Source organism: Bombyx mandarina, chromosome 12 (genome assembly GCF_030267445.1).
Source record: "Bombyx mandarina strain Sakado chromosome 12, ASM3026744v2".
NCBI classification, from domain to species: Eukaryota; Metazoa; Arthropoda; class Insecta; order Lepidoptera; family Bombycidae; genus Bombyx; species Bombyx mandarina.
In genome coordinates this window covers 9,998,513-10,020,184 of record NC_143219.1, presented here as the reverse complement: position 1 = coordinate 10,020,184, position 21,672 = coordinate 9,998,513, and positions in this window count along the sequence as shown.

Below are 21,672 nucleotides of genomic sequence, written 5' to 3'. Positions count from 1 at the left end.
TTCACGGTCGATCTAGAGCTAAATAAATACAATATACATCACATTATGAAGGGTATTTCAATACTCTTAATAGTTATATTAATACGTGAAGCAAAAACTTTGCATCCCTTTTTACGAAAATTGCCCGGACGGAGGTGTATGAAATTTGCCACACTTATAGAGAATATACAGAAGAAGTGCAGAATGCTCATATTTAAAAAAAATATGCATTAAAAATACATTAAATCAATAAAGAAAACATTACAAACACACTACCGTGTATTTGACACAACACATACGTATAATAAATACGAGTATACTCTTTGTAAATTGTCGATTGTGAAACTTTTGTTATTCATTAAAGTCTGTCTCAATTTCATCAATTGAGAATAGATTAGTATTGTTTGTCTTTAATATTATTTGTTTAAAGTGCAGCCTCTGAAATATTAAGTGTATAATCTATGGTGCAGTCTTGTACTCTTAATAATCTGCTCCTATACAAGGAATATAAAACAATATCTATTCTATTATTTCTAAGTTCAACACAGAAACGATATCATAACTTAGCTTGTTTTGCGCATTACAAATATCGTTAAAAGTTCTCGCTACAAAAACATTGAAGCCGTATTAGTATAAAGGTTTATGAACAAACCAGTTCACAGCTTGAACATAGCTAACAAAATAAAACTTTTTACTGTTCAGAACTTTACGTTTAAACAGCTACGCCAAAATATAGGCCGTCCGTTCATTACGAGTAAAAGAGGCTGTGCTATACAAACAGTTGCGCAATCCATCACGTGGAAGCGGGCCCCGACAGACCACTTAGTGACTGTCCGCTACCATCCGACGTAACTCTCTACCAACATCCGTATATCGCCAGAGCGTTACCTCAATGTAACGACCACGAAATGAACAAAAAAAATGCTTCTGTGTTTTCCCTACCCGTGTACACATTGCTTGCTTTGACCACAATATACAGTGCAAATTTAAATTTATTTAAAGATCAATATACATATAATATGTTACTGCTCATCAATATGTCAACAGAAATATAATGACGATCAACAAAGTTAAGAGCAAAAATAAACAGAATCATATGTATGTTAACCAAGACCAAGAGAGAAGGATGAGGCATTTCTATCGCTGTCCGTGGGATCGCTTACTCTTGTGGGAAAAATGTTCAATATTAACAGATTAACTCGGTCGGGGATCCGGCTTCATAAAAATAAATTCCAATATTCCCCTCGTTGCTCTCATAACTCGTAAGAAACGGCTCTCGCTGGAAAGTTTAAGGCGGACGATTGGAGAATAAAAATAGCATTTATTCCATGGTAAATTAAGTTTTTATTGAAGGATTTACGAGTTTCGGGTGTTATAAAAATACAGTAGGTTCCAACAATTAACGATTTCATATGTAAATCTACTTTAAAACGATTTTTCGTGCAATATTAAAATGATTTCAAAATCTATAAAAATTATAAATACAACTTCATGTTCAACTTAGGGGTCATTTCCAGGTTATCATATACATATTACTAATAGAATAAACTAAAAACAGAAATAAATAAATCCACTTAAAATAAAAAAGTAATTAAATTGATTAACTAACGTTTATATTCAGTAGATTGACATATAAACCCTCATTCAGACAAAGCTAGTTCTCATACTAACAAAATGATATGTAGCTTTCACAATGATGTCACGGGTCGACCATTTGTCGGCTTACTACAGAGCCAAACACATCACAACTAAATAGCGATTCCGAAAATCATCCAATTCCGTTTCTGCAGGATAACCGTCGGAGCACCGTGACATGTGAAGAATGTAGATATTCAAACTTAAATATTGTAGTACCGATACGTAAGTATCTTAAGGAAACGTCAGAGCGCTACTTCGATAAAGCGGCGCTACACGAAAACCCCCTTATTGTGGCCGCTGCTAATTACTTATAGGATCGCGACGAAAGTGGGGTAGCCGTTGTACTGTAAAACTGAGACTTAGATCTCATGTCTCAAGGGCTGGCTTACGTTGTTTGTGTCTATAGGCTTATGTAACCTTTTAAAACCAGGTGGGCCGTGAGGTCGTTCGTCCATCAGAGCAATAAAAAAATATAGGTATATATTATTTATGTTCATTGGAAATAATTTCATTGGAAGACGTGCCCCGTGCACTATTTCTGTTTTTCTTATGTTTGACTATTTCTGTATTTTCTGTAAATCTACACTTTTAGAAAATCCTAAATAAATCAAAGATTTAAAATTTGGACTAACTATTCTTCAAAATTTGGCAAGTAAGCATTTTTTAATAATATTTTTTTTATCCAAATACAAATATAAAAAAAAATCATTAAATTACCCTATTCTACTTTCATTGATTTCTCCTTGCTTAGGGTTATGAATGTCAACTAGTTAACTAAAGTCTCTATTAACTTGTTTCTCTTCATCAACAAATTATTTTTCTTAACGGCAATCCCACACATTTTTTTAAGTTTTGTGCACAGATACTCGCTTAACTAGTGCTAGGTAAAAGTAAATATCAACTTACTTTAACTTAGATAGCTTTGTGTATTTTCTCCGTATACATTTGCTCCGATGAGAAAACTTGGAAATTCTAAAATAGTTTACTCTCTACTGGCTTCGAGTGACACGTAAACTCAATACAAAAGTTAACATTACGCACTCACCTATTTTACTGTGCTTAAAGGTTTAAAGGATCACGAATCTCGAATAGATGCTTGATAAATACTTATAAATAGCTATTTAAAATGCACACAGCTTATGCAGCTTGGAACACGTTGTGGTTTATTTGCAGAGTATTTTAGTTTCAGATTCGGTTGCTCTATAATAGTAAAGTTAGCATAACTTGCACAAATTTTACTGGTGGTAGGACCTCTTGTGAGTCCGTGCGGGTAGGTACCACCACCTTGCCTATTTCTGCCGTGAAGCAGTAATGCGTTTCCATTTAAAGGGTACGGCAGCCGTTGTAACTATATTTGAGACCTTATAACTTATATCTCAAGGTGGGTGGCGCATTTACGTTGTAGATGTCTATGGGCTCCAGTAACCACTTAACACCAGGTGGGCTCTGACCCCGTCCACCATTCTAAGCAATAAAAAATAAAAACTCGTCTGACAATGATTTCTTCGTTCGTAAGCTGAGTATTCTGTGAATTTATTTTTCGACCAATACACATAGACGATCTTCGAAGAATGGGTGGATCAGGGTGTAGGGTGATCTCCCTCGGCATGCCATAGTTCCAACAGTCCTGTCGCAAGTAAACAGACCGACGTGCTCTGTGTCCCCAATTAACACGTTCCTCCTTCTACAAAACAAACAGGAGAATACCTACATTTTCTCAATATTGATTTTTGTTATTTCTCAATTCAATTAACTTCAACTGCCTAGGCGTCAATAGGATCACTTAATTAGCGTCTGTATTCATATTTCTAGTAGTGTATACGAGGGTGTATTCGTATAGAATCGACGATTCGTTGGAAAATCGTGCAGTGCGATGTTGTATATAAATACAACGAGCACCAGCAAACAGCTCGCAGCTATATATGTATATATATGTACGGCTGGCTTTGGTAGAAGATGTCGAATGATATGGACCTTCCAGTAGAACTTATTTCACTACTTAAATACTATGGTATGGGAATCAGGATAATGTGGTGAGCTGATCGGATTCGCTATCGGATTGTTACTGGTTAGAGTGTGATGTCAGGCAAGACGGGCTAATATCAATGAACCTCTTCAACTTATTGCTTACTATGTAGCTTTAAATGCTCTTAAAGGAGTATCTCATTTTAAGTATCTGGGATATTGGGATCACCAAAACGATCGCAGGTGACGTTGATATGGAAAGAGAGCGAAGCGCGTGTCAGCTAAAGCTAATGTGCTAGCTCGCAGGTTTGCAGTTGTACGGTACAAGTGAGAACGACACTCTTCAGACCATATTACCAGTCTTTATACACGTGCAGCTTTTGGTTCAGACATACAAAAATGCATCACTTTGCACATACAGTATAATAATTTCTTCAGGGCGCAGATGGGTCTAACGCCGTGGTGAAGCGGGATTTTTTTTATTGCTTGGATGGGTGGACGAGCTCACAGCCCACCTGGTGTTAAGTGGTTACTGGAGCCCATAGATATCTACAACGTAAATGCGCCACCCACCTTGAGATATAAGTTCTAAGGTCTCAAGTGTACTTACAACGGAATAGGCAGAAATAGGCAGGGTGGTGCCACCATCCTGCCTATTTCTGCCGTGAAGCAGTAATGCGTTTCGGTTTGAAGGGTGGGACAGCCGTTGTAACTATACTTGAGACCTTAGAACTTATATCTCAGGGTGGGTGGCGCATTTACGTTGTAGATGTCTATGGGCTCCAATAACCCCTGAACACCAGGTGGGCTGTGAGCTCGTCCACCCAACTCAGCAATAAAAAAAAAACCACTGAACTTCAATGGTTCACAACAGAGGTTTTCATTAAAATGAAGGATTCATGAGGTAAACTATCAGAGAGAAGAGAGCTAATCAGGCAGCACTTGAAGCTATTCCGCGCCCTGAGCGATGCAAACGAGCAAACTTCGGGATCACAAACTGGGTTAGACTCATCCCATAACTTTGATCGACACTTCAAAGTAAAAATTAATTAGCTACAGTATGGAAAAAAATATTTACATGTTTACGAAGATATTTAGTAACCAACAAAAAGATTATGTAGGTACTTGTCGAATGCGGGTCAATAATAAAGTTTTTCTAACGTAACGTCCAGCTCCGACTATAGTACGGAGAGAAAGGTTCTGCTGGGCCTGCAACTTCACCTGCAATTTAAAGCGGTGTGAGTTACCAGAATTTAGGTGAACACAATTCCAGCTCTGACGCCTCATTTTGAAACGTTATAACATGTAATTCTTTAACGATAGCATTCTGACCATCAGTTTATCGTGCAACAATTCGCTCGATGAAAGATCTTTTCTTTGTGCTTGGAAACGATTACAAATTTTTTTTTTTTTTTTTTTTTATGATTGAAGGATTACTGGTGGCCCGGAGGCCTTTCCAGTTTCACCAGGACAGGTGGGCGAGCAAAGGCTCAGCCAGGAGGGGTGGGATTTGCTAACAGCTGTCCGAGCGCCTCCGAAGGAGACCTAACAACTCAAGAGTAGCTGCTTCGCGAATGAATCTACTACCGGATAGGAATCGCGACCCGCTGAGAAGATCCGACGAGAAACTCAGCGAGCTGATTCATGGGTTAGGTTGCACGGCGAACTCTTTGTCGAGTTCGACGAGTACGGTTACCGAGGTCCCTAAGCCTGCTCCTAGAGCTGAAGGCGTCTAGTGCAAAGGTTATTGGATCTGATGGATCCGTAAGGACGTGTCTAGGGCGTCGACGGTGACTGGCTTCTGCATGATCAGGATTCGGGGAGTAGTCAGCGGCGGCTACGATAAGGCGATTATCATGACGCATAGCCTTATCGAAGTATCGTTCCGACGCTGACTTCATGTATTTCCGAATTGATTCGAGGCCCAGGTCGTCGTGTAGGTCAACGTTCCTCACGAACCACGGAGCCCCGACAGCTAACCTGCAAAAGCGGGATTGTAGGGATTGGAGGGTGTCTATGTGTGTGCGGGCCGCGTGAGCGAACACCACACTCGCGTAAGTCATGACGGGCCTTAAACAAGTTTTGTAAAGTGTCACCTTGTTCCGAAGGGACATTTTACTCCGCTTACAGATCATGGGGTAGAGTCTACCGAGAATAAACGCGGCACGGTCACGGACTGATTTTATATGCGGGCGGAATGTCATCGATGCATCCAGGGTAACGCCCAGGTACTTGACCTTCCTGGCCCAGGGTATGGATTGACTAAAGAGAGTAATCGGGGGTGTGAGATTCCTCCTCCTAATACGGGAGGAAATCCGTGTGGAGCTTCCCCTCTGAAATAGCACCGCAGTACTTTTCGCTGGGTTGATGTCTATGCGCCATTTTCGGAACCACTGTCCTAGGGCTAGGGCTGCGCTCTGAAGCTTCTTCGCGATTAGGGACTTGTTTCTACTGGAATAGTAAACAGTCGTGTCGTCGGCGAATAAAGCTAAATGGGTCGGCGGCGACCGGGGAACATCGTTAACGAATAAGCTAAATAGGAGGGGTGAAAGGACAGAGCCTTGCGGGACTCCAGCTGTGAGAGGTCGTGGGGAGGAGCGGGTTCCCTCGACTCGATATCGAAAAGAGCGGTTCGACAAGAAGTCCCGTATGATGAGCACGAGACTATCCGGCACACCCATGTTGAATAGTTTGAAAATCAAACCGTTGTGCCAGACTTTGTCGAACGCTTTTGCGACGTCGAAGAAGAGAGCTCCCGTGTATAACGGTTTTGGTCGATTAAGCCCCACAAGAATGTGCTCCGTGAGGCGGTGCACCTGTTGAACGCATGAGTGATTTGTACGGAATCCGAATTGTTCATCGATGAGAATGCCCTTGGATGAGACGAAGTCTCTGAGGCGTTTGTAGAGCAGACGCTCATACAGTTTGCCTAGAGACATGAGGAGGCTAACCGGGCGGTAGCTCGTCGGATGATTTTTTGGTTTACCGGGTTTATGTATGGCGATAACGTCCGCTTCTTTCCACACCGCGGGAAAGATACAGTTCGCCATAGCGGTATTGAAAATAGATGCCAACATCACGATGAGTTGGACGGGTAGAAGTTTAATAACGCGGTTGGATATACCGTCGGAACCGGGAGCCTTGCGAGGACGTAGGTCTTTGATCAAGTCTTTAACTTCCATCGGGGTGACGGGTGGTAACGCATCCGAGGGTGGCAAGGAGACTCTGCGTTCTACCTCACTGTCTACTAATTCTACATGAACAGGGTCCACGGATTGAGTGCTGGGCGTGCACTGGGTTTGCAATGTATCGGCCAGCAACTCTGCTTTTTCGTCATCATCAAACGCCGCGAGTCGGCCTGAGGGGCCTACGAGGGGGGGCATAGTTACTGCCGTATCCGATTTGAGAGTACGAGCTAAGCGGTAGTAAGACCTTTGGGAGGGCGCGAGTCCTTTTAAGAAATCAGACCATCTGGCATCTCGGACTTCGGCGATGCGAGACTTTACGTCGCGTTGTAGGGCACGCATTCGAATACGATTTTCCGCGGTAGGATACCTGTCGTAGGCGCGTATCGAGGCGTTCTTAGCTCTAAGGAGTTCCCTAATATCATCGGACAATTTGAAGCGGTGAAGGAAGTCCTCCGCTACAACTTGTTTCGATGATCTATCTAATGTTGAGGTGATGTGTGACGTTAAGATGTCTATGGCTTCAGCGGTATCCTGAGGAGACGGGGTAGAGTCCGGGTTAAACGGGAGGGATGGTGGATCAGATTCAGCCAGGCTAATGCCCAGCGTGTGCCAATCCACCACAGTCCTCGTGACGGGAACGGAGTCGGGAGCGCGACCGAGCTTCATAACGACGGGACGGTGGTCTGAATCTAACTCTGAAACTACTTCGATCCAGTGTAAGCTTAGAGTTACGTTTTTTAATAATGCTATGTCGAGTATATCCGGGCGATGCGCGATATTTAGCGGGTAGTGAGTCGGTGTTAGCGGAGCGACGATATCGAAGGCGAGATCATCGACTAACGCGTCAAGCCGCCTGCCATTCGGGGTTGTGGTGTGTGAGTTCCACCTGATGTGTTTACAATTTAGGTCGCCCGCCAGAATGACAGAGCTCCCCGTGCCGAGCAGCGCCTCGATATCACTGCTTAGAACGATCTTATCCGGTGGAAGATAAACGGACGCGATAACGATCACGTTGATTTGCGAGACCGTAAGCGTTAAAAAATCCTATCGTTACGGATAGGGGCTTTATTCTACTTATATACGCCATTGATTACCGGCGGAGTGAGGGGAGGACGTACGTATTTAATGACGCGTATACGTTGGCGTATTCTTGCACAACGGCGATAAAGTGTTGTGCAGTGGAGGCAGCGCGAATGGCGTCGCCCAAAGCGTTAACGCGCTCAAAGTTGATCGACTGAAAGAAGTCGATCGCTAAAGCGAGATTGTCGGACGCGGTCGGAGGGCAAGTCGCGGGAGAGGGACGAGTTGCGGGGGCGGGACGAATCGCGGAGGAGGGAGTTGTAACCGTGTTCGTGTACGGCAGCGGTTTCGCCCAAGCCGAGACACTGGGCACCGGCGCCGGAACGAACGCTGGCTTAGCCTGCGACACAGAGGGTGCCGAGGCTTTGATGTCTGGGCCGGAAGCTCGGAGGCGGTTTGGGCGGGCGACGCGGCGATTTATTTTCGGGGCTCGGGGGCATCCGCGGTAATTTGCGGGGTGACCCTGTGTACGACACAGGACGCAGCTAGGCGGTTCCGTCGCGGTTTTTTGATCGCGAGTGCAGAGGGCCGTGGCGTGATCTCCTAAACACTTGACGCATCGGGGGCGCGCGTGACAGTTACGGGAAGAATGCCCGTATAATTGGCAGTTATGGCACTGGCTAGGTGTGCCTTTCTTGTGTGGGGTTTCGACGGCGATTCCGGAAAGGCTACAGACCGTTCGGATGTTGAATATTTGCTTACCCTCGGGGGTAGGCTGGACGGCGACGAGAACCATGTTATATGGCTCCCTTCCGCGACCTGTGTGCATGCGGTGTACGGAGTTAACCGGTAGGCCTTGTTCGAGAAGGTCGGCCTTGACTAGCTCGGCATCCAACTCTTTAGGGATGCCACGTATGACGGCACGGAGTTCGCGCTCCTCCTGGAGCGTATACGTGTGGAAACTTATATGCTCCTTACGGAGGTAAGAAGAGAGGGCCCTATGGTCGTCGGGTGTTCGAACCTTAATTTGAATGCCGTTCGCAAGGTTACGGGCATTCGTGAAGTTGATATTTTTGGCCTTAAGGGCCAGGGAAACTCGATCCCAAGCTGCCTTCTCTTGGAGGATTACCGGGGGAGGGGTCTGGGTTTTATTTTGTGCCACCGGACGCGGCGACGGAGTGGCACGGGCTGGAGGCACAACGGGAGTCTGAGGGCGGGGGCGCGACGCGTTCGCGGCTTTGCTAATTTTAGCGGCCGCGGGAGCTCGAGACTCCGCGACATGCTTCTTACCCTTTTGTACCAGGGTGAATCCATCCGTCGATGAGGCGGGAGCGAGGTCGACCTCCATCTCCGAGTCAGAGTCGGAGGACGAGGAGGCGGGCGCAGGTGACCTACGAGCAGGTGTTTTGGAGGGCACGATGGAGGCTGCGGATGATCGCGCTGCTGGAACGGTGGCCACGGCGGACGACGCAGCAGTTTTACTCGCCAGTATAGGCGACGCGGGAACGGCAGGCATGACGGAGGCTGCGGTGCTCGATGCAGAAGCTTTGCACGCAGGTACAGGCGACGCAGGAGCAGCGAGCTCGGCGGAGTCCACGAGAGGGCTCGCGGTGTGATCGGCCTTGAAGGCCAGAAACTCTGAGGCGAGCTGTGGGTGGCGAAGTCGGAGGAATTCCGCGAATACAGCGTCCATGATCGCTGAGTGCCCGGGTGGGGCGGCCCCGGGTCTTGAAAACACTCGCCTTGCGGCGAGGCCCCAACTTCTCGGACCTGAGCGGTTCTATTGAACACAGGTGGCGATGCGGCACGATTACTACAGGACAAAGAAAAAACACAACCAAACGGAAATAACAAAAAGAAACAGAACAATTGAACACTTCCAGGAAAACAGTTTGTCGGCAGATGTACCACGAACACAGAAACAACAAAAGGAAACAAAACAAATAAAAACTTCCAGAAAGAGCACTTAGTCGGCAGATGTACCACGAACACAGGCCGCGCGAACAATGGCCGGGCTAACAAAAGCCGGGCGAACAAAGACCGGGCGATCGAGTGGTCGATGAGCACGTCCGCACGTGACGGGTGCCTCTATCGGAATGACAACATTTTCTATAAACTCTCTTATGGCCGCGATATTTTCTAGCTACCCTGAGCAATAATAGAAAAATTGAAAATAGTTTTTTGTATATAGAAAGAAAAAAAGGGTGCGTGTACTTATGTACCCGCGTAAGAAGTTATACTTTATTTTTATTAAATTAATTTCTTTTTTTTTAAATATTAAATAATTAATAATAATTTTTTAACGTTAATAATTTAATAATATTTAGTATGAATTATATTAAATAATAATTTTGTCATTTATATTACTAAATAATACATACGGATAGTTAACCTCAATTGTATTGGAGCACTTGTGGGCAACTTCATTTCTGTTAATTTTGTGTCACGGTGCGCGCGCATCGTAAAATTTCACTCTCATCAATTTTTCATAACGCGCCTAAAGAAGTATAACTTCAAAAAAAAAACAACAAAACAAACAAATTTGTTTTTCAGCTCTTGAGAGCGATCTAACAATCTAACAAAACGATTTCAATACGATGCTTTTTTTATTGCCCGTTAAGGCAGATGAGCATACGGCCCACCTGACGGTGAGTGGTTACCTTCGCCCATGGACTTCAGCAATGCCGGGGGCAGCGCCAGGCCGCTGCCTACCGTTAAGTACTCTCCACAAGTTTGAAGAAGGATATGTCATAGCGCTCGGGAAACACCGTGGAGGGGAGCTCATTCCAAAGCCGTATGGTACCTGGCAAAAAAGATCTCTGGGAGGGCACTGTGGATGAACGCAATGGCTCCAGGTAGTATGGATGAACTCTACTCCGGTGGCGGGGCGGTAAAACGTGATGATGGTATCATCTCAAACAATTCTTCAGAGCAGTACCGCGCAAGGCCCAACTTGTGCTTTTTTGTTTAGTTACTATTATAATTGACAAAAAAAGTACATATATAGCTTCCAACAAAACTTTAAAGTAAGCGAATTAGAGCTCTAGGTAAGTTATCAATTATTTTAAGAATTTATTTAACAAACTCAAAAGAAGATCAAAACGAGAGAAACCGACGAAACAAATGTCATCCATCGTTCCATTACAATGAATATAGTTGATTGTTCCGAACCTGTAATGAAATTCGTAGCAATAAGAGCCATCTCGCTTGATTAATGTCAGCCTCTTTCGAGCACAACCGGATATTAAGCTTCCTTAACAAAGTTTATTGCACTTTTTGTTAACTTGTTTCCTAATTAATTTAAAGCAACAAGTGTCTCTTGATAAATTAAAAAAGGTGCTACTACAATACGATAAGATACTTGCGTTTTTTTTAAGTTACAAAACTGACATGCTATTATTTTCGTCGGGAAAACTAGTAAAACAAAACCAAAAAATATATAATGCCTTTACTTCTATGTACTGAAATGACTTTGTGGAGTTTTCAAGTCGCGTAATTTAATAACAATTTAATTTCATTATAAATTTACCCCGATTCGATAACAGTGAGAGGAATTTTAGATTATTCGCTTCGAGAAATAAAGATGTTTCGATATTACAGGTGTGGCAGTAGCCATCATATACCTACCATAAGATACTTGATAGAACCCTGAATCTCGCTTGCGAGATTTTCAAGATAATCTTTCATAAAGAAAAGTTCCGAACAACAACATTCAGACCGTCGGTCTACCGAGAAATTTCCTCTGCGGAAGATTTTCCCTTTGTCGATAAGCCTATTATAAACGTAAGAGGGATTTATTTACCGATTAATATCAATATTTTATTACTTTATACCTTCCTCAACACAAGAAAACAGTCCTCGTAAGTCCCGATGTTCCTGGTAAATAGACAAATCGTTAGCAGACATTGCTCATTTGTCATGACATAACTATGTCACAATCTCAAAGCTTTTGTATTTTCTCTTACGGGAAGATTTTCGACATTTTGAGACATACGTAAATGTTAACCAATTCCAATATATAACATTATACTTAAAACATTTTTTGTAATCTATTTTACTGGTGGCAGGACCTCTTCGGGGGCGCCCAACACTCGAATGTTGGTCCGGTGATAAAGCGGTGCAAAGACGCTCGTGTGCGCCGCTCACGGTGTGTCTCCCGAGACGACGTCCTTAGGGATTTTCCCGGGGATGAGATCCCGTCCTATCATTAGTACGGGTACCGGCGAAGGCGGGACTTTCGGCGCGCACCGCGGTACCGTAAGTTTCGTGTAGTCAGTGCGGTGGAGCTCGATGGGGTTTAGTCGGCAGTCGGTTCTGCGGAGCAAGTGCCTCGCGCGCCTTTTTCAAGGCGTAGTCTCCTGTGAGAAATTGAGGGAGGACCTCGGTCCTTCTCTTCTCCCCTTCTTCCTCTCCGGAGGCTCCGGAGTCCGACATAACCCGGTCCGTTACCCCCTTCGACCGGGTATCCGTAAATGGATTCCGCAGAGTTAATAAAAAAAGGACTTCTTGTGAGTCCGCGCGGGTAGGTACCACCACCCTGCCTATTTATGCCGTAAAGCAGTAATGCGTTTCGGTTTAAAGGGTCGGTCAACCGTTTGAACTATACTGAGATCTTTGAACTTATATCTCAAGGTGGGTAGCGCATTTACACTGTAGATGTGTATGGACTCCAGTAACCACTTAACACCAGGTGGGCTGTTGTGAGCTCGTGCACCCATCTAAGGAATAAATAATTAAATAAATAATCAAGCTGAAGTTGCAACAGAAACATGAACACTTGCAAAGTACCTACGGCCAAACAAATTATTTGATTGAGTACGTAAAACTTGGCAGGGACGATTTTAATCGCTTTACCGATCCTAATTCGGGAAAGTTGAATCTACTTAGTAGCCACGTCGTGTCTCGTTCCGATACACACTGTAAACAGAAGTCGAAACTGTTGAGAGGCAGACCTTTCGGGTCATTACCCAGACCCTGGCTTCGACTAATAGCGGCCCGCTAACTTCCACTCGCAGATAAATCAGGATAATGAGCTAAATTTGTAACCTTTATTTAATGTCTACGTATATTACAATTTGAACTCTCTAGTTAAATAAAATAACTTAAAAGCTTACAGCATATCTATATATTAATACGTGAAGGAAAAACTTTGTATCCCTTTTTACGAAAATTGCGCAGACGGAGGAGTATGAAATTTCTCAGACTTATAAGAAGGAGTGCAGAATGTTAATATTTTTTTTTAATTAGGCCTAAAAATACATTAAATCAATAAAAAAAATATTGCACACACTACCATGTATTTGACGCACGCAATGCACACACGCATGCATACTATTTATTTATTGTCAAACTTTTGTTCTTGACGTCTGTGGTCAAATTGAGAATAGATTAAATATTGTTTGTCTTTATTAATATTTTTCTATAGTGTAGTATAGTGTAGTCTTGGCTTTGAAAATACAATCATAATAGTGTACAAACTTACAATTTCAATTAATTATAGTCGAATTTCGACTACTGCGGGACCTCTAGTCACTATATAATTAACGTACAAAAAAAAGATAACAGATTGGAGAATTTAGTTGAAAAAATAATGTACTCTGAATACATACCTACTAATACACATGCCTACATTGTTATTTATCACTTCGCTAACATAGTAAGCAATTTTGTTATTCAAAGGGCATTAAAATCATGCCACTTTTCACATCAAGCTCTGCTCTCACCCATCAAATCCTCGTTGTGAGCGTTATGAAAGAAATGGATTGGAACGTTCGGCCCGGAAAATAATATTTGACAAACAACAAAGAAGTTTCTCAGTTAACGCCTATACGCCATTAATCACTCTATTATTGAACGATGTGGCACAAAGCACACTATACCTTTCGATCGCTGCTAGTGCGCTTTCCTTATGAAGCAACTGTTTGTACAATGTTAAGTTTATTTTAACACCTACCTACTACCTATGTTGGCGATATTTTGCTGATCATTTTGAAGCTTTCGCGGCCTTGCTTCGAAAAGATCTCATTACGATATTGTAATCGTAAATACACAAATATAATACATACATACGTGAAAGGCTTATCCTTCAACATCGTGAATTACCTAAATCAAACTAAATAAAATAAAAATCTACATCGCCGTGAAACTGAATTCTCTTGTAGTGGTATTTTAGAGGTATGATCGTGCCCGTTTAAAAATGAAACAAAAGCCATAAAATGAATTTCATAATATCTAAAAAAAATTCAACATGGAAAACCTATTAGTTAGTAATCGAACCATTTAGAATTTAGATGAATCATTTACATTAAAATCTTAAATCATCAGCTGACCTACTCGCAAATTATAAATTATTATTATTACCTATACCTTTTATTTCATATATTGAATAGTATATAATTATACTACTTACTAAGTACTACTTCCTATTATGCATATTTTATGTATTATAAGTATTTGAGTAACTTGGTAGTATAGTTGCAGTCTTCAAAATCAAAAATACTTACAATAAAATCTACTTCTTTGTGTACTGTGAATGTTTTTAAACTTCTATACAGTTACAAAACGACACAATAATAGATTTAGTCTTGAAGGGTAGTTTTCCATCTTAATCTTTGTTCTTACCAACATAAAATCTAACAAAAACACATAATAATATTGCACGCCCCTATTTCAGCCCCTGAATCAGAAAATAGCAAACTTTACGTTGATGAAATTGCGATAAACAATATTATTAATTAAATATTATGATATTTCGAAGACGCGACGCGACCCTGTACAAAATACTAATGAAGTTACCGTTTAGTCTATGGAAGTTAAAATTAATAAATATGTTTTATTTCTATTAATCAAAATATGCACCAATGGTACCGACGCATCTCTATCAGCGCGTTGGTAATCTTTCAATGCCCTTCTTTAAGAAGTCATGAGTACAAACTCTCCAAAGGCTTTTTGTACTGCCTCTCGAGTATTGAATCTTTTACCTGTCAATAAGTTGTACAAACTTTAGGAAAAGGAGAAGTCTGTCAGCGCGAGGTCTAGTGAGTACGGTAGATGACGTAAAACATCCAACCCTAGGTTTTGTAGCTTATAGGCCATTTGTAGTGCCGTATGAGGTCGAGCATTGTCGTGTAGGAACAGCCAGGATGAGCACCAAAGGCACCAAGGAACCAAGACTGGCCGGAGATTCGCATACTTCTCCATCATTGTGTTGAGTCCCTCACAGTACACAACTGCAGTAATGCATGTGCCATTTGATAAGAATCTGTGCTGAATTACACCAGCCTTTGATCATCAATGACCATGACTTTTTAAGCGTAAGTTTTCGTTTGAGGCAATGCGGTGCAAAATCCCTTCGTTCCTGTATCTATTAAGCAACACAAGGCGTACCTTAACGGGTACTTTACGCGTTCGTCGCACTGGCGATCGTTCAGTTCATGCGGAACCCACTTATTAAGTTTTTTACCTTGACAATCTGGCGTAAATGGACCAATATTGTTTTGATGCTAACGTTTTGAAGGTTACTGCTAACTCAGCGGTAGATTTGATATCTTATGCTTCCATTATCTCGTTTAATTCGTTGTTGTTGACTTTATTTTTCGAGCGACCTCGCAAATCAAATCAAAATTCGGAAACTTTCAAACAAATAACAAGTCGTGGGTTTATAGTGATCATTCCGGATAGGTCATTAATGTCGTGAGTCGTTTGTGCGGAATTGCTATTGAGTTTGAAAAAACAAAATTCATTTGAATTCAGAATTTATTTCCAGCCATACATTAATTACGTTCAAAAAATGATGAATATTCTAAAACGGAAACTTAATTGGTTAAGTATATTGAAAATAGAAGTAAGATTCTCTTTTGATGAGATTAAGGGTCATTTGCAAAGCTCAAAATGCTAAGAGAAAGTACGGACTCATTCTCTTTTACCGAACCCTTCAAAAGGTCTTTATCGGCCCATAAAATTTCTTTTGTACTACGCGAACTTTCTGTAGCGACGTCAACTTGTTTGATGGTCACCCTCGACAATAATTTTCTAAGCCCTCCGTCGGCTTCACCGATCGCTTCGCAAGTTACTGCCGATAAAATAAATTCTTTACAAAATAAATTCTGTTATGATCCTTTTTACTTTTACCGAAGGAGGAGGAGTAATAATAGGATGATCCGAAAACGAATGTTTCCAATAAGTCGTCCATCCCAAGCTTGTTTCAAAATACATTTCGCCTTTTTGGACAAATGTGGAGTTATTACAAAAATGTTTTCAATGGAATTACGATCGTCCAGATTATGTAAGATACCTTTGCAGAAAATTTTGTTCTAGTATCTAATACAATATTAGACTCTAAGGACTTTAGCTTTTAAGCCAACTGGAAAATGCTTAAGTGCGTACACATCTCATGACCTTAAAATTATATATAGCAGTAGCTATTTAAGTAAATTTCTTTCAACACAAAAATATTTCTGTATTATTCTATTTAATAGTTTGATAATAGTTTTAGATGTATTATCATATTTCTATTACGCATCAACATATTTTGTTTACAACACACCGATGACAATTGTTTATGAAGGCTTTCCGTTGCTTTGACAAAGTAATAATATTTTCCAAGCAGACCTGTTATTTCATTATTTAAAAACGAATGGGTAGACTAACTCACCGCTCACCTAGTGTCAAGTGGTTACCGGAGCCCATAGAACAACACAAGGTAGTTGCCGCCACCCACCTTGAGACATTAGCTCTAAGGTCTTCTTTTTTACAGTACGACTACCTCACCCAATAAATAAATAAATAAAAAACCAACAAATAAAAGGACTAGGACGGTGGATGTCCTTTAATACCTACTGAATTATGACCTGAAAAATACAAGTTTCTATCGTATAAACAACTGAAGATAATAATCGAATGCAATACTCTCAGAAAACCCACTTTAAATTTTTTATTTTGGTTGCTCACGTGACGCGCACAATGTATGTACATAAACACCCTTCAAATCACTCAATCCTGTTTTTAGCAGGATAACCATCGGAGCACCGTGGTACGTGAGGAATGTAAATCTTCACAACGATTTTCAATTAGACCCAGTACGTAAGTATCTAAAAAAAGCGTCACAGCGCTTCTTCGAAAGGCCGCGCGCCATGATAATTTTTTAATGTGGCCGTGGGTAACTAAATATCCGAACCAGGCAACGGGGCAAAACAAAGTCGCGTCGCCCAAAACATGTCTTGTCGGATCAACTCTTGGTGTTTTAGGCTCTCCAAGTACCGAACACCACTCTGGTCGAACTCGTCGAATACAGAATCGAAGAGTTCGACGTGCAACCTAGCCCATAGACACAGCCCACTGAGTTTCTCGCCTTTGATCTTTTCGGTGAGTCGCGACTCCAAGCCGATGATAGATTCAGCAAAGCGATTACCAATTTCGGAGTCACTTGCGGGGAAGCCAAGTTGGCGTCAAAAATGCTGGGAGTCCTCAACAAAGCGAAGCAGTAGTTCACGCTTGGACAAAGCACAGGTCCGGCCTCGCGTGGAGAACTGCTTCCACCTCTGGGCCGGGGCTCCCAAATACCAGCTACTTCCATTTGACTCCTTACAGAAGAGAGCCGTTCGGATTGTCGATAATCCCATTCTCACGGATCGTTTGAAAACTTTAGGTCTGCGGAGAGACTTAGGTTCCGTCTGTATTTTGTACCGTATGTTCCATGAGGAGTGCTCTGAGGAATAATTTAAGATGATACTATCATCTTGTTTTTACCATAGCACCGCCCGCCACCGGAGTAGAGTTCATCCATACTACCTGGAGCCACTGCTTTCATCTACAGTGCATTTCTATAGAACATTTTTGTCACGTACCATCCGGCTTTGGAATGAGCTCCACTCCACGGTATTTCCCGAGCGCTATGAAATGTCATTGTTCTTCTTCAAACGAGGCTTGTGGAGAGTATTAAACGGTAGGCAGCGGCTTGGCTCTGCCCTTGGCATTGCTGACATCCATGAGCGACGGTAATCACTTACCATTAGGTGGACCGTATGCTCGTCTGCCTGTTAGTGCAATAAAAAAAATTTAGGACCAATGTTAGTAATTCCCTCAGGTTAAACCTGTAAGCTCACCTACAAGTTCGTGAGTGTTTGGAACAGCGCCTTAGGCTACCAGCAAATAGGTAGGGAAAAGACAAATTAATGGCTATTTATATAGATAGTTTCTAAGTAATATTTCTAAAATGTGAAGCACTAAAAAATCATTTCGCATCCGATCACCGAGACTTTTCTTATATTATATTTTAAAACAAAATCTTTCAGAAATTTAAACAGACAGCTTAAAAGCCTTTCAGTGAGGCGGCGTTTGATGAGACATAATTCAATGTGTTGGCGAGTGTTGAAAATTAAGCAGAGCATTGGAGCTACCCTGCATCGCCTCACAACCGAACCTATGGGTCGAGAAAGGGCCCCTGCACCCGGCACCCGATGGTTACTACGGGGATTTCTAGCCCTCACCGCTCACTCCATTTCTAAGCTGGAGAGACGACAGAGAATCGATCTCCCTGTTGCGTTTCTCTTGGAGTATAGCTGCTTCGAGAGGTATCTGTAGAGATTTACCGCGAGAATCTGGACTTAGGTTACGCCAATATGAGTACCCGGGCTACGACTCGGTATCTGAGTTTGCCCTCAAAGCTTGCCCAAGGTTGCAAGCAAGGAGCATCTACGGCAGGTAGGGTGTTCATTTAATATAAATTGAATATACATCAATGTTTTTTGCGATGTATCAATCGGAAAGCTTGCATAGCTATTTTCTCTGATATATCGAATTGAAGCGACGATGTTTTCAATACATCGATAAAACATCAGCTAATTTCCGAACAAATATAGATCCTGATAGTGCAAAATATAGCGAAAAATATTACATAAATAATAATATCAGTTTTCTGTTCTTTTATGTATAAAAAAAACATAATATTTATACCAAATATGAACAAGTTTACCCTGAACGAATCCTTAAATATGTTAAAATTAATTTCAGTATATCGAACCTGGCGCCTCATGATTCACTAGGCACAACCAACTTTACGAAAGATCCGATAATTTAATTTATTTTGTCGACTACAGTATTAAAAACATTATTATTTAACGAGTTCTTACAAATATTTTTTTTACTAAAATGTGTTCCCGATATTTCGTCGATGAGCCACGGCAATAAAGTCGACAATCTTATGTTGTAAAGTGTTATATGTCTTTCACGGTGTGTTGTCTATGGGATCCGGTGACCGCTCAACAGGTAGTACTCGAACTCAACTACAGTACCCGGCGCTAAATATTGCACATCGACCGTGGGAAAGAGACGGTTAATTTTTGCTTCGTAGATCGTTATACCTGTCGCACATTACCTAATTGACATTTAGTCTCCATAGATACCAGACCGTTAGTGTTTCGCCGCACACAGCTAACGCTTTACAACAAAAACAAAATTAGACGAATGTCTCTTTCTAAATATCGATGTGAAATATTTATTGCTTGGTACTTTAAACATGTTGGCAAATAAAAGCTGGAGCATAAGTATGTTTTAATTTTGTATGCATAGTATGTATGCATACCGTTATACAAACTTATAGGAAAATTTCATCAAAACGAAAGTGAGTGAGCTTTTTCCTTGTAAATCTACTTTTAAAGCGAACGGAAGTGGTGTTTTGAGTTTCATCCGTCCGTGGGGAGTTTCGTCAATCCGATGCGCGACTGGGACCGATTTCGTGGTCGACTGCTCGTTACACACCGCTGATCAGCAACAATGGATGTCGGAGCACTGCCCTCGCGTTTCATCGTCAGACATACCAAGCTATTGTTTTTGATTAATCACGCATAATATCACAAAACGCTTGACACTACTTCTAACGTAACAAAAAATTTAAAATAGCTCACTTTTTCTTTCCTAAGTGTTTTTTTTTTAAAGGTTCATAAGCTACTTCCAAAGAAAGTTCTATTGCTTGGCACGTCTTCCACATAAAAGTGTCTCATGTCTGGCCGCATTTCGTCTCGGTAAATTTTAATATGTATTATAATAGGTATTTAGTAAATATTATGAACTTCAGAACCGCTAACCTTAGTTTGCTGATAAGATCACCTGAACTCTAATACTAAAAATAAGTCATTTTGTTTGATTTTTACTTTATGTAACGTGTATATTATGTATGCTCTAGGATTAGCTCCGACTGGATCATATTATACAGATCAAATAGGGTCTAGCAGAATTGTATAATAAAGGTTATCGCGTACATTAAAAGCTTTTCGTTCTTATTTCAAATGGATCATATTGATTGTAATTAATTTTTCGTGCAGCTTTTTGGACACCAAACATAATTGAATTACATAATAAAACCACAAAAATAGCTCAATACTATATGAGGTATATCCCCTGCTGGTAATCTCCGAAGAATTCTCCGAATCTGTGCCCGTAATTAATTAACTTTTTATCAGATTTCCTGTGTCGTCTCCTTAAGGATTTCTTTGTTAGTCTCACGTGCAAAATGAAACGGAATACATTAAAAAAAAATTATACAGATGAAATTACAAAAAGGTCATTTTCAAGAAAAATATGGCTATTTCATAAATCTGCAACTCAATTTTATGAAGAAATTTTATAATTGTACTAGCTGACCCGGCAAACGTTGTTTTGCCATATATAAGATTTCTAGGGAATTTCTAGTGTAGAAAAAAAAACGAACTTATTGTAAGTGTGTAAGGATGTGGTAAATGAGTGAAAGAGGTATGTAGTGCTGTGAACGATGAGGGAATATATAATAAAAATAACAAAACCTCATTCAACCACATAATACCTCATTATGACAAAAAAATATGTCCAAATAAAACAAAAATATGTTAGGGGTGGACAACCCTAATCACTTAGGGGTATGAAAAATAGATAGTAGCCGATTCTCAGGCTTACTGAATATGCATAAAAAATTTCATGAGAATCGGTCAAGCGGTTTCGGAGGAGTATGGGAACAAACATTGTGACACGAGAATTTTATATACCTATCTCATATATATGTCATAAATTCTGTCACATGTTTAATGTAAAATAATTGAATCAAGTTTATTCATTATGTAACCATTCATATACCAAAATGAACTTAACAAAACATAGATTCTTATGACATTAAAGTTTATTCAAAGTGACCTCCGTGATTTTGAATACAGGCCTTCAATCTGCGCGGCCAGTCGTCTATCGCAGCACGAACGAGGTCCATGTCAATATCGGTGGCTGCCTTAATCAAGGATGTCTTGAGTGACTCCAAATTGGGATGAGGCTTTAAGCACGTCTTTTCCTCCAAGTTTTGCCATATCTTGTAATCTAACGGATTCAAATCTGGACTGGAGGAGGGCCAGTCTTCGTGCCGGATGAAGTCGATTTCACGCGCCGCCAGCCAGTCTTGTGTGCTCTTCGCTCTATGAGCTGGCGCCGAATCTTGTTGGAATGTGTGCCCCAGTGCCTGTTATTGAACATGGTATGAGAAACAGGTTCCACAAGGTTCGTCAGGACTGTATTTTGACACACAACTGCATTCGTTTTTACACCTTTCTCACAAAAATGTACCTCTGTTAAGTCCCAATAAGAAACTCCCAACCATACCATGAGCGAGGATGGAAAATGACCTCGTTGGACACGCGGAAAACAGTTGCTCGCTTCTTCACTACTGTGTGCATACACCTTATCATTTTGTTTGTTGTAGCTCTCTTCTACGGTAAAAAATTTTTCATCCGAAAAAAGAATTTTCCGATATTTTTTTCCCGCGTACCGCTTCAACAAAGCGCGGCATCTCTTCAGTCTCAGGTCCATTAGACGAGCATTCAAACGATGTCCTGTTTTTCTTCGATATGCCCGAAGCCCTAAGTCTTCA